Consider the following 13284-nt stretch of genomic DNA (forward strand, 5'->3'; position numbering starts at 1 on the left):
TTCATTTCCTCAATTGCTAGATTCTTTGGTGAATAGTTCATCTTTTGCAGTGTTAATAGCTTGAATCTTTTCACATCTCCTTTTCTATAAATTTTTTAGGTATTTTCTTTGTGGTCACCGTTGAGTTTAGGATTAACACCCAAAATCTATAATAATCTAATTTGAATTGATATCAAGTTAACGTCAATAGCACAATCTGTTCTTAAACTCCTCTGAGTTTAAGAGGAGTTTTTATGTTATTCCCACCACAAATTATGTATTTATACAGTGTGTGCCCAATTGCATAGAATTATGAGTATTTTATGTCACTGCATATTTCTTATCACATAAGAAATAAAAAGAAATAAAAATAAGAATACAATAATACTGGTCTTTACATTTACCTGTCTATCATTATGTTATTGTAGACCCTTATTTTTTCACTCAGCTTCATGTGACTGCCTGATGTCGTTTCTTTTCACTGAAGGTCTACTTTTATCATTGCTTGCAGGGCTGAAAAAATCCTTTAGCTTTTGTTCACCTGGGAATGCTTTGATTTGTCCAGTTTTGAAAGGCAATTTGTCATAAATTCAATTTTTGGTTGACGATTTTTTTCTTCAGCACTTTAAAAATGTCATTCCACTGTCCTCAGGCCCCTGTGGTTTCTGGTAAGAAATTGCACTTAATCTTACAGACAATCTTTGATGCTTTTGAGATTCCCTCTTTGTCTTTTGATAGCAATGTGGGTCTCTTTGAATTTTTTGTATTTGAAGAGTGTTGAGCTTCTTGGATGAGTAAATTCATGTCTTTCATCAACAGTGGTAAAGCCATTATTTCTCCAATGGTTCTTTCTGCCCATTTCTTCTCTCTCTTCTTCTGTGACTCCCATAATGGCATGCTCTGTGGTGGCCCACAGGTCCCTTAGGCTCTGCTTGCTCTTTTTTCATTCTCTTTTCTTTCTGCTCCACAGACTGAAAAATTTTAATGTGTCTGTCTTCAGGTTCACTGCTTTTTTCTTCTGCCTGTTCCTATCTGCTGTCGAACTCCTCTAGTGAATTTTTAATTTCAGTTCTTGTGCTTGTCATCTCCAGAATTTGTTTTGTTCCTTCTTAAAATTTCTAATTCTTCTATTTTTCATTTATCATTTTTCAGATTTCCTTTAGTTCTTTGTCCATATTTTCCCTTAGCTCATTGAACATATTTAAGAGAGTTGACTTCATGTCTTTGGTTAGTCATTCCAGTGCCTTGGATTCCTCAGGAATGGTTTATGTCACTTTATGCTGTCCCTTTGAAAGGGCCATCTCGTCCTGCTTCTGTGTATGCCTTGTGATTGTTTGCTGATGTCTGGACATTTCACGTTTTGATGGATCCACTCTGGAAGTCAGATTCACTCCTTCCCCGTGGTTTGCTTGGGGTTTCTTTGGTTGTTGGGGACTGTTGTGTTGATTGCTTCTGTGCTGAGCTCTCCTGCAGTACTTAGACCACTTTATATTGAGCCCATAGATCAGCCTGCAGGAGCAGGAAGAGTATCCTCAGGCATTTCTGCATGAGTCTCTTGCCTTGGGTATGCACAGTAGCTCTCAAAATATTCCCCAGGATGTGCAAATGTTCCAGGGTGTCCTATTTTCTCCTCCTAAAAAAGAAGCTCTCTCTCCAGCCCCTCCCAGACCCTAAGCACTGTGTTTTATGTCTCAACCAGTGTCACCCAGGTGGCTGCAGTTTGCTCAGTCCCTTGGTACTTCTCCTCACCACTTGTCCCTGAGTGACGGCTGGGTTTGGTGATAGAAACAAGTGCCTTGAGTCAGCCTTTCAGGGAGTGGGTTGGAGAAGACATACAGACAACCTAAGTTTGCACATGAACCATGCACTATAGCCAGACACCCAGGACCCACCTGGGAATTCAAATGGGCCACCACCAGCTCTGCAGAGTGCTGTGTCCAGCTGGGGCAGGGGCATGGCCAGGGCAAGTGAAAACGTCCTTTAGTTTTCCTGATGTCTCTAACTTTCCTTTCTCCTGATTTAGCCTTCACTTAGTCATTGTTTACCTTTGACTGCTTTCTGGAAAAGTTGGTTCTGACAGATTCTGCTTGTTTTTTGTTGTTTCTGTGGGGGCCATTCACTCAGAGCCTCTTACTCTGCCACCTCGTTGGCACCCTGCCTGGTGACATCCCTTTCCTGGTAAGTTTTTCTTTTTCCTTAAAGCAGGAAAAAAATTTATTGAGAACACATGTGAGAGGACATGTGGGCACTCTTGCACAGACAGAGGCCCCCGGTAAGTTTTTAAATGAGAACTGCAGCATCATGTAGGTAATTTTAGGAGAGATTTGGGAAACACAGAGGGAGGTAAAGTGGGTGGTGAGAAAGAGACAATTCTGAAAGGTATTTACAGAGTGAAAACTCAACAGGGTTTGATAACTGGGTGGGAGGTGGTGGAAGAAGAGAATGAGGGGAAGGATGGTGTGCTCCCTTTCATATGTATCCATTTAAAAACAAGTCATTTTAAACCTGTTTTGTAACTGTCCATTGTTCTTTGGTTTAGGCAGCATAATATCTGACTATAAAAACCATGATCTAAATTGTTTTTGCGTTTTCAGACTAGACAGCTACACTGAGTAACTTTGCCTCTGTTAATTTTTAAAAAAAATGCCCCCAAACTTTCCATGCCTGTGATTCACCACTTAGTCTATATGCAGCCATTAGCAAAACAAATGCTCCTCAATTATTTAAATCCACATTACACTTAACCTTCTCCAAAATTCTACTTTATTTAACTATAACCAAACATATAATTTTCAAGATTATGTGATTTACTGAGCAGAATCGTGATGTATATTAGCCCAGTGGTTCTTGACCACAGGTAGTTTAGATGTTTGTCAGTGTCTGGAAACATTTCTAGTTGTCATAAGTGAGTGTGCACACCCGTGTGTGTGCACTGCTGGCATCTAGTGCACCCTGGCCAAGGATGCTCTAAACATCCTGTAATGTGCAGGAAGCCTCTGACAACAAAATTTATCTGGCTTCAAATGTCAGCAATGCTGAGGTTGAGGCCCCCTGTGTGAGACCCTGTGGCAGACACTCAGAGGTGCAGAGCTCACTTCTCAGCAGGGGAATCTATCCAGATAGTACAGCTCTCAGTCAAGGAGAGGCTAGTTGTGCGGGTGTAGAGAGTTGGGACTCGTTGGAGAAGTGATGGCCTGGGGAAATTGGAGGAGATGCCGGCTTGAGAGTTTCAGGTTGAAGGAGCAGAGGAGGAGCTGACTGGTCAACCCGTTCTTAGGCTAAGGAGCACTGGCTGGGTCTGGCTTGGGGGGGATTGGGGTGAGTGGCATGGGGCAGTTTGGATCCCCTTACAACTCGGTCCGTTCAGGCAACTGGTGGCCATAGCTAACATGGAGGCAGGAGGAGAGAGTGACACTTGAATGAGTCAGTGAATATCACAGCCTGTGGGGCAAAGGGTATCAGCACGGCCTGTGAGCACTGCCTGTTTTCATGGGGTGGTTCAGGATTTCCAGGGGGACTTCCCTTGGGGTCAAGGAGCCAAGTCTTCTTGAGGGGGGGGTCTCTGCTGGGACCTCAGCTGAGCTGGGGCCATATGAGAGGTACACAGCATTGTGGGAGGTAGGGAGCGACCACAATCAGTTTGGGGATCAGGAGAAACTTTATGACTTTCAAAGAGGACAGATTAAGGCTAGGGGAAAGGAAAGGCAGGCGCCAAGAGACAGAGCCAGGAATTTACCCCCTGGGCTGCTCCTGGCTGTTCCATGTGTCAGTTTTATAAATTTAAAGCTTGTGGATAGTGTATGCTCAACAAATACTTGCCATCCGTATTTATCTTACTCATTGCTTTGAGGTTACTCTAGTTGTCCAGTGATTGGACTTTGATTCTTCCATCTGCTGAGAAATGCTGTTGTTAATTTAACAAGGGTGCATGGTGTACAAGTCCTCTGAGGTATTGTTTTGAATTAATTAAAATATTTTGTATAGTATTTGATGGTATCAAAGGAATATGTGGAGCATTTATAAAAGTTATGGCGCATAATATACTATGAACCCTGGGGACCCACCACCAAACTTGGGGATGGGGTCTCACTATTGCCTCCTGCCCAGAGGTGCTTATTGATTTCTTGAATTTTGTCTTTTCATTGCCTTGTGTTTTAGAAATATAATTCAATAATGTCTAGGTTTATCTCTAAACAATATATCATTTAGTGATAAAAATGATTTCATACTCTTTGTGGTCTTCAGGCACTGCTTTTTTTCATTCAGGATTATGTTTCTAAGATTAATCTTTATTGTTTGTTGGTATGTTTCATATTTAAATTTTTGTATTAGAGAAGGTCCAGGTTTACAGAAAAATCATGCAGAAAATACAGAGTTCCCACATTCCTCCCCCACTATACAATCAATTTTCCCTACTGTTTAACACTTTGCATTAGTGTGGTAACTTTGTTAGAATTGATGAAACAATATTATTATAATTATACTATTAACTTTAGTCCACAGTTCATATTAGGTTTCACTTTTGTGTTTGGCAGTCCTATGGTCTTTAAAAAAATTTTATTCTATTAACATATATACAACCTAACGTTTCTCAGTGTATTCACTTTTTTTTTTTTGCATGGGCAGGCACCAGGAATCGAACCCAGGTTTCCCTCCAGCATGGCAGGTGAGAACTCTGCCTGTTGAGCCGTTATAGCCTGCCCTCACTTTTATAAATATACATTTCAGTAATATTATTACTTTCACAAGGTCATATATTTTTATTCCTATATAATATTCCATTGTGAGATTATACCATAATTTATCTTTTCATTCTCCAGTTGATGGATATTTGGAATATTTCTAGATTTTTGCTATTACAAATAATGCTGTTTTGCATGTTATAGTATGAGCAATAGTTTCTTTAAGGTGATAACCTCCAAGCTGTTTCTTAAAACCAAAACCCAATAAGACATATATACAATTATCTGTTTATCTGTCTATCCATCCATCCTTTAAAAGCTTTAAGTAAAAATACATTCCTCTCCTGTGAGCAATGATTTGGATCAAATCTAGTTCATATAGACATAATGCTGCTAGAGACCCAATAAATTGATTTCTTTAATAATTTGTACTTGAAGTTTGAAAACTAACCCCAGGATACATACCAGCTTGTCAAATGGCCAGGTCTTATGATATGCAAATTTCAACTTCACAAGATGATGGCAAATTGTTTCCAAAGTGCTTGACTCAACTATTCTTACCAGTTCTTGTTAACCCCATTCTTATCCATATGTGCTATTTCAGACTAAATTAGGTTTTCAACAAGGAATCTATTAATGTAGTAAATCAAATGAGGGCTTCTTAATGGTCTTTAATCATACTGCTCTCACAACTAAAAATTTCCTACCAAATGAGGCCCCGGCATTTCTGGAAGACTGGAGGACACTAAATTGTCCTGTGTGTGGTTCGAGACATTGACTAGAAACGTCTTCACGTTCTCTTTGCTTAAGTACACACCTTTGCTTATTCTTCTGTTCACTTTGCTGCTCAAAGTGTGCACCTACTGATCTGTCTCTGTTGTGGCTTCATGCTGGATATTTTAAAGTTAAGCTTCACTGAGAAATGAGCTGCCCATTTAAACTTAACCCTACTGAGAAAACAGCTATGTCGTCCCTAATGTACTGTGGGACATTTTCCTTTTTGGAAGACTGAAAGTTTTATGGCCGGTTCGTGATGTTGGTATCTGGCCGAAAGAATTGGTTAAATCTATCGAAACAGGTTGTTGGATGGAAAGAACTGGTTGATTTCGTTGCAGTGTGGCCTTTTGTAGACTTAGCCTTACGTCCCAGGCGCCATCGCCAGACCCAGTATGTTTGACCAGCTCGGCTTCGTTGGTGCGTGGGCTTGGTCCCAGTCTTTAGGTGCAGAGGCTTTTTCCTGATTCTCCCTGTCCCCTCGCTCCGGCAGAGCTTCCCATGCCACCGCATCCCTTCCTGGAATTTGCTGTGCTCAGGACGCCCTCCCTCAAACAGCCACCTGCCCGTCTAGATTCAGTGACCAAATCCACCCTGGACGCATTTGTGTCCAGTGCAGTCCTTGCCCTCGTTTCTCATGCACACCATCCTGGTTAACAGCCGACCGGCCCAGCTTCGTCTCTTCTTTCCTGAAGTCTGCACAGCAGGTGGCCCTGGCAGGAGTGAAACTTCCCTCCAAATGGAATTTTAGAGTCAGTGGTGCCCTCACGATAACGCCGCCGCTTGGTAACAGAGTCCAGCAGGAGTTAGAAACAGGGTAAGATAATGGGTAATTGGAGCGGAAGGGATACAGACTGTGCAACAGGACTAGATACAAAAACTCAAAAATGGACAGCACAATAATACCTAATTGTAAAGTAATCATGTTAAAACACTGAATGAAGCTGCATCTGAGCTATAGGTTTTTTTTTTTTTACTATTATTATTACTTTTATTTTTTTTCTCTATGTTAACATTCTATGTCTTTTTCTGTTGTGTTGCTCGTTCTTCTAAACCGATGCAAATGTACTAAGAAACGATGATCATGCATCTATGTGATGATGTTAAGAATTACTGATTGCATATGTAGAATGGTATGATTTCTAAATGTTGGGTTAATTTCTTTTTTTCCGTTAATTAATAATAAAAAAAAAAGATAACGCCGCCACGTTTTAATTTTCTGCTTTGGCAGTTGTACCATCGTCGTGGGCAGAAACACTTCCCCCATGGCCTTGTGTCTGCTCAGGTGCTTCTGGATGCACGTTTCCTGGCTCGAGGACATGCAGAGCCTGCTTCCATGAAGGGGCTCGCTCTACTGCACTCCAGATTCAGTTGGTTTGGTTTGGTTTTGATTTTAGTTCCTGGCATTTATTTCTTGGGAATAAAGATCCAAGCTGCAGGGCTAAAGAAGCTTTTGACTCTTTGGTGGGAAAATTGCACTTAGCTGATGCCAGGTGGAGCGGGATGGCTCCATGAACTTGCAGCATGGGTGCTGGGACTCACTAGGCTGTTTTCTCAGCTTCACTCTACCTGCATTTCAGAGTTCTCTCTGCGGAAGCATCTAGGATCAGCTCAGCTTCATGCCTTGGAGTCCATCCAGCTGTAGGGCCAGGGAAGCTGTGCCGTGGGTAAGCTCTAGTCTGTGGGGCAGTTATGGAGCATTGACTCTGGTTGTGGGTCTCACGAGGCTTGTGACAATGAACAAAAGACATCGTTTCTGAGCTGACTTGGAGTTTTAGGGTTTCTACAAAATCACTCTGATCCAACTGGGTTTGTTAAAATGAAAATAAAACACCAACATTCCTTCCAATAAACCATTTGGTATATCAAAAATTGCCCCCCAGAATATCCTTTATTACATTTTAAAAAATCTGAATATAGTGAGGCAGTTTATTGGGGTTGTGTCCTGACCTAGAGTTCTCCTTACTCCTCAGGTCTTGAAGATTTTGCATCTGGGAAGCTATCTGTGCAGTGTTAGCATCCTACACACACGGCCCACAGTAGACACTCAATAAAGTTCAAGCATGAAGGAAAGGCTGAGAAGTTCTTCAAGGTGCCTTCCCAGAGGACACTGTTAATGGCTTTTAAAGAAATAGTCATAATCCTTGTAGTTTGCCTAAGCACCAGGGAATGTAGTGAAAATATTTTTGCTGGTGCCAGGCAGACGGCCATCTTTTCTGCTCTAGATTTGTGTTTCTCAGGAGACCAAAGTGGGAAAGAAAAAAGTGAAAGGTCACTTGCTGTGTTTACTGTAGGAAATTGCAGACTGGAGTTAAGGAAATGAATAAATTTTTGAATAAACCCCATATAAATTCTTGTGCATTGTCATATGGGATGCTTTGAAAAATCATGGATGTTTTGGGAAAACACATCTCTCTCCTCTTTGCAGGGTGGCTGTAATAGGCTGTCCTTGCTGTGCCACCAGCTGACTTTCCCCATTTGGGCTGAACTGCACTTATTTTGAGAGAGAGAGAGAAATAGACACGTGTGTGTGTATGAGTGTGTGTGTGTGTCTTAGAGCAGAGCTTGTTTCTGCTGCTCCTAAACATACATCAGGGTTAAAAAAAAAAACTTTCAAGTTGTCCTAAGGTGACTTGACAGTGACGAGAACATCATCAAATATACCTAGTTACCTACAAAACCAACTTAAACTTAGTCAAGCAAAAGAGAAATATCCTTCCCCTAAATTCGCACTAAGCTTTTCTACATGGGTATCATCTGATGTTCAGAATCACACAGTTTATCTAATTTCTGAAGGACATGCTAGGAACACTTTTTAAAAGTAGCCCATTCACTGTATCTGTAATGTTAGACTGTATCGTTTATAAAAAGCTTGGAATGGTTGTAAAATTCTTAAAGTTTTAAAGATGTTTGGTGTTCTGATGGGCAAGGGGTTTATGAGATAAAGTGTCCCCAAAACTAATTTAATTTGTTATGTGCTTTGCTTCAGAGCCCAACAAAAACATTGAGATGAGAAGATAGGCATGATGCATTTTTTTTTTTAAACATGGGCAGGCACCAGGAATTGAACCCGGGTCTCTGGCATGGCAGGTGAGAACTCTGCCTGCTGAGCCACTGTTGCACAATGCATTTTTAAAGCCAGGGTTATATTTTGGAGGTAGCACTGTGAAGCAAGTTCTGTTAATTCCTCCAAAGACTTTAGATTGTTTCTGAACAAAGAATTTGATATATCCTTAGAAGTAGAATTTTTATGAAGTTTAGCAGTTAACTCTAGCATAGAAAGAACTTGGTAAATATTTATTGAATAAAAGGGTATTAAATCCAGTAAAAGCTGTTTATGAATCAGATTTTTATAAATTGAATCATACTTTTATATCAGTTCTGACTCACTTTGTAAAACAAATAACCTCTCCAAGTTTATATGTATGATAAACCCAGATTTTCATGGGTCGGAATTGCTTGGTGGCAGGGCCTGTTGAAGACATCTTCTGTTGCATAAGATCTGACGTTTTCTTTTTGATATTGCTAACATTCAGAAAGTTTGATTTTTTTCCCCAAAAGACAATTGTTAGTCACTAGTTTATAAACAATTTAATAAAACTGAACTTCTTCGGATCTCGGATTCCTAGTTGATAAATCATTCATGTTGACAGTTGGCTGTGATTATTCTCCTTGAGACTGGGAAAGTTTTATAAACACATTGGGATTTACAAAAATACGAGGGAAGAAAGAAAGAATTGCAGTGTCGGTAATGTGACCTAAATTTGTGTATACAAGACATTTCAGTCAATGCATTCTAATACTAAAAATAAAGCATGCTAGAATTGGGTCTAAATTAAGACAAAACAGGCTCCAAGTAAGATATGGTCTGCTCTCCTTGGGTTCTGATAAGTGTATCCCTGGTGAGTTCTAGCTATTCACGTTTCAGGACAAATCAGAGCCTCTGGTGAATGTGGTGCCCCGTTTATAAGATGCTCACTCCCTGCTGTCTGGTTGGAAATGCAGTCTTGGGGGCAAAGGAGCCCGGCCGCCTTTAGAGCAGATGGTGCACCGCCCGCTGAGTGGTCTTCTCCGTGCCTTCACAAGGGCCAGACCAAGGCGTGTCCTGGGGCCTGGGTTCAAAGTGTGTCGAGTCAGGGTAGGGAAAGAAGCCCCCGTCATTGATTAAATGTTCATACAGGAAGAAATGCAACTGGGAATTTTCTTCTGAGGCAGAATAAATGCTTGGGAAAATAATGGCCAAAATATTTCCCACTTTCCTGCAGTTTTTCTCTTCTCAGTTTTCTGTCGTGATTTTTCTGGCTTAGGAGGCATTTTTCAGTTGATAACAAAATTCATTAATTACAGAAATGAACAGTCTTCCTCCCCTCTCACTTCTAGCCTGTATTCCTTGTTCCCTTTTCAGAGGTAACTCATGTTGCCAGTTTCTTATGCATCCATACCTTCAGGGATATGAAAATATTTACCTCCAGCCCCTTGCTCTAAACTATGTATGGTAGTTAGAGTCAGTTGTCAACTTGGTCAGGTGAAGGCCCCTAGTTCTGTTGCTGTGGAATGAGCCAATGGTACGTGAACCTCATCTGTTGCTCATTACATCTGCAATTGGCTAGGAGGCGTGCCTGCTGCAATGAGTGACGTTTGACTTAATTGGCCGGTGTTTAAATGAGAGAGCACAAGGTAGCACAGCCTAAGCAGCTCAGCATACCTCATCTCAGCACTCGCAGCTCAGCCCAGGCCTTTGGAGATGCAGAAAGGAATCATCCTGGGGAAAGTTGTTGGAACCCAGAGGCTTGGAGAGAAGGCCAGTAGAGACCATCCTGTGCCTTCCCACGTAGGAAAGAACCTCAGATGAAAGTTAGCTGCTGTTCCTCTGAAGAACTAATGAGATAAATCCCCTTTTATTAGAAGCCAATCTGTCTCTGGTGTGTTGCATTCCAGCAGCTAGCAAACTAGAACACTATAATATTAAAGAGTTTTAAAGACAAGTTAACCACTTCTTTCCATGAGGAGCATACCTGGTCTGTGTGATAGCGTTTTAGAATTTCTCCTGGCTCTCTCACTTCCAAGGCTGAGTAGCACCCTTGAATGACCAAGGGAGAAAGAGCCTAAAGTAGCCTGGCTCCTGATGAGCAGCCAGTATGCCCAGAGCAGAGCTTATTTTCCTGAAACTCTTTGGATGGGACTTTTGTGCTGGCCAGCCTTGTGTCGGACTGGCCCCAGGAGCAGCTTGCTTTTGTTTTCTAATCAGCCTCTCGCTTTCCCGCTTCTCTCTACTTCCCACCTTCTCTTGCTCCTCAAATCCCTCACTGCATCCTCTCAGTCTTAGGTAAATTTCACTGAGACATTGGCACCTCCAGAAGCAGCACCCTCACCTTCCTGTGAGGAGGTTTACAGACCTACCTACCTCTGCTCCTACTTGCTTCTCTTCCTTTCTGCTGTCCCACTTCCTCTCTGACTTTTGCATCATCTGTCTCTCCTTACCGATTTATTTCCCCCAATCTGTAAGATGCTCTGCACAATCCTCCATCTTTCAAAACAAACCGAAGCAAAGGCAACCGTCCACTGATGCCTCCCCACACAGCCCCTGTCCTGCTGGTCTACCGTGGACGCTCACCTGGGCCCGCATGATGGAGTGGTGTTGGTCTCCCCACTTTCCTGTTCAATCCGCTCTTTACATGAGCAGCCAGAGTGGTCATTTATATCTGATCACTTAACTTCTCTGCTTTTTAAAACCCTTAAGGTAAAATTCATTTTCCATATGCCACCTATAAGGCCGAGTGAGATCTGCCTCCAGCCTGCCTCCCCCACCCTGCCACAGCTGCTTGCTCCCTTGGTCACCCTTCCTTGGCCACACAACTTTCCTTCAGTTGCCCAGACACACCAAGCTCTTCCACCCCCATGCCACCCTCTTGGAATTTGTGTGTAACTCTCATTGCACAGCTTCTGAAGGGACGGGGGCTCTCCTGCCCTCTGGGTTTGATCACCACCTACTCGGTGAGATCCACCAGGGTTTCTCCCCTGCGTGGTTCTCTAATGGAGCCCCGTCTTTGTTCCTGCACAGTATTTTATGGCTCATTTATTTTTTGTTCATTTGTTTAATACCCAGACAAGACTGTAAGCTCTGGACGGGCAAGAAGCACATCTGCTGTGCTCACTGTCAGGCCGCTGTTCCCTGCCCATGGCAGACGTTCACAGTACATGCTGAAATATATTAATGCACAAATGGCGGTCAACAAGCCTGGCTCAGCTCTCGGTTATCCTTTTCCTTGAGAACAGAGAGCCACTCCTTCCTTCCCAGGGGTCCCTTTAGGAGGACCACATCCTTCCCAGGGGCCCCTTTAGAAGGACCACATCCTTCCCAGGGGTCCCTTTAGGAGGACCACATCCTTCCTAGGGGTCCCTCTAGAAGTATCACTTCCTTCCCAGGGGTCCCTTTAGAAGGACCACATCCTTCCTAGGGGTCCCTTTAGAAGTACCATGTTTTGGAAATCGAGGAGACCCGGAGGGCCTCTCTTCTGTCTTCCTGCTCCCACTCCCCTTTCTGCACCGGCCTCCACTTCAGTACAGCTGAGGCCTCACCTGTCTAGTAGGAAGTAAAAGTGAAGTTACAAATGAAAAACACTGTAGTACTGGCATTTATATTTACTCAAGCTTTTATCCCCAAAGAGATCTTTATTTCTTCATGCAGCTTCAATCCATTGTCTAGTGTCCTTTCCTTTCAACCTGCAGAGCTCTCCTTAGTACCCCTTGTAGGCTTGTCTAGTGGTCACAGAGTCCCTCAGTCTTTGCTTATCTTGGAAAGTCTTAGCCCTCCCCCCCCAACTTTTGAAAGACAGCTTTGCTAGATGTGGAATTCTTGGTTGGCAATTTTTAAATACGTTATTGACAAATCTTCATACACATATATTCCATACATGGTGTACAATCAGTGGTTCACAATATCATCACATAGTTGTGTGTTCATCACCATGATCATTTTTTAGAACATTTGCATCACTCCAGAAAAGAAACAAAAAGAAAAAATTAAAAACTCATATATACCATACCCTTTACCCCTCCCTCTCATTGAGCACTAGTATTTCCATCCACCCAATTTATTTTACCCCTTTTCTCCCCTATTATTTATTTATTTTTAGCCATTTTTTTTTACTCATCTGTCCATACCCTGGATAAAAGGAGCATCAGATACAAGCTTTCATAATCACAGAGTCACATTGTAAAACTCATGTTGTTATATAATCGTGTTCAAGAATCAAGGCTACTGGAACACAGTTCAACAGTTCCAGCACTTCCCTCCAGCCACTCCAATACACCATAAACTAAAAAGGGATATCTACAGAATGTATAAGAATAACCTCCAGGATAACCTCTCGGCTCTGTTTGGAATCTCTCAGCCACTGACACTTTATTTTGTCTCATTTCTCTCTTCCCCCTTTCATCAAGAAGGCTTTCTCAATCCCATGATGCTGAGTCCCAGCTCATCCTGGGAGTTATGTCCCACATTTCCAGGGAGATTTACACCCCTGGGAATCATGTCCCAAGTAGGGGGGAGGGCAGTGAGTTCATCTGCCAAATTGACTTAGAGACAGAGGCCATATCTGAGCCACAGAAGAGATTCTCCGGGGGTTACCCTTTGACCTAATTTTAAGTAGGCTTAGCCTGTCCTTTGCAGGAATAAGTTTCATAGGGGGGAACCCCAAGATCAAGGGCTCAATCTATTGATTTGTTTGGCCCCACTGCTTGGGAGAATATCAGAAATTCTCCAAATAGGGAAGTTGAATATTTCCTTCTTTCTCCCTAGTCCCCCAAGGGGACTTTGCAAATACTTTTTATTCACTGTTCAAGATAC

The sequence above is a fragment of the Tamandua tetradactyla genome, chromosome 13 (genome assembly GCF_023851605.1).
Source record: "Tamandua tetradactyla isolate mTamTet1 chromosome 13, mTamTet1.pri, whole genome shotgun sequence".
In the NCBI taxonomy this organism is placed as follows: domain Eukaryota; kingdom Metazoa; phylum Chordata; class Mammalia; order Pilosa; family Myrmecophagidae; genus Tamandua; species Tamandua tetradactyla.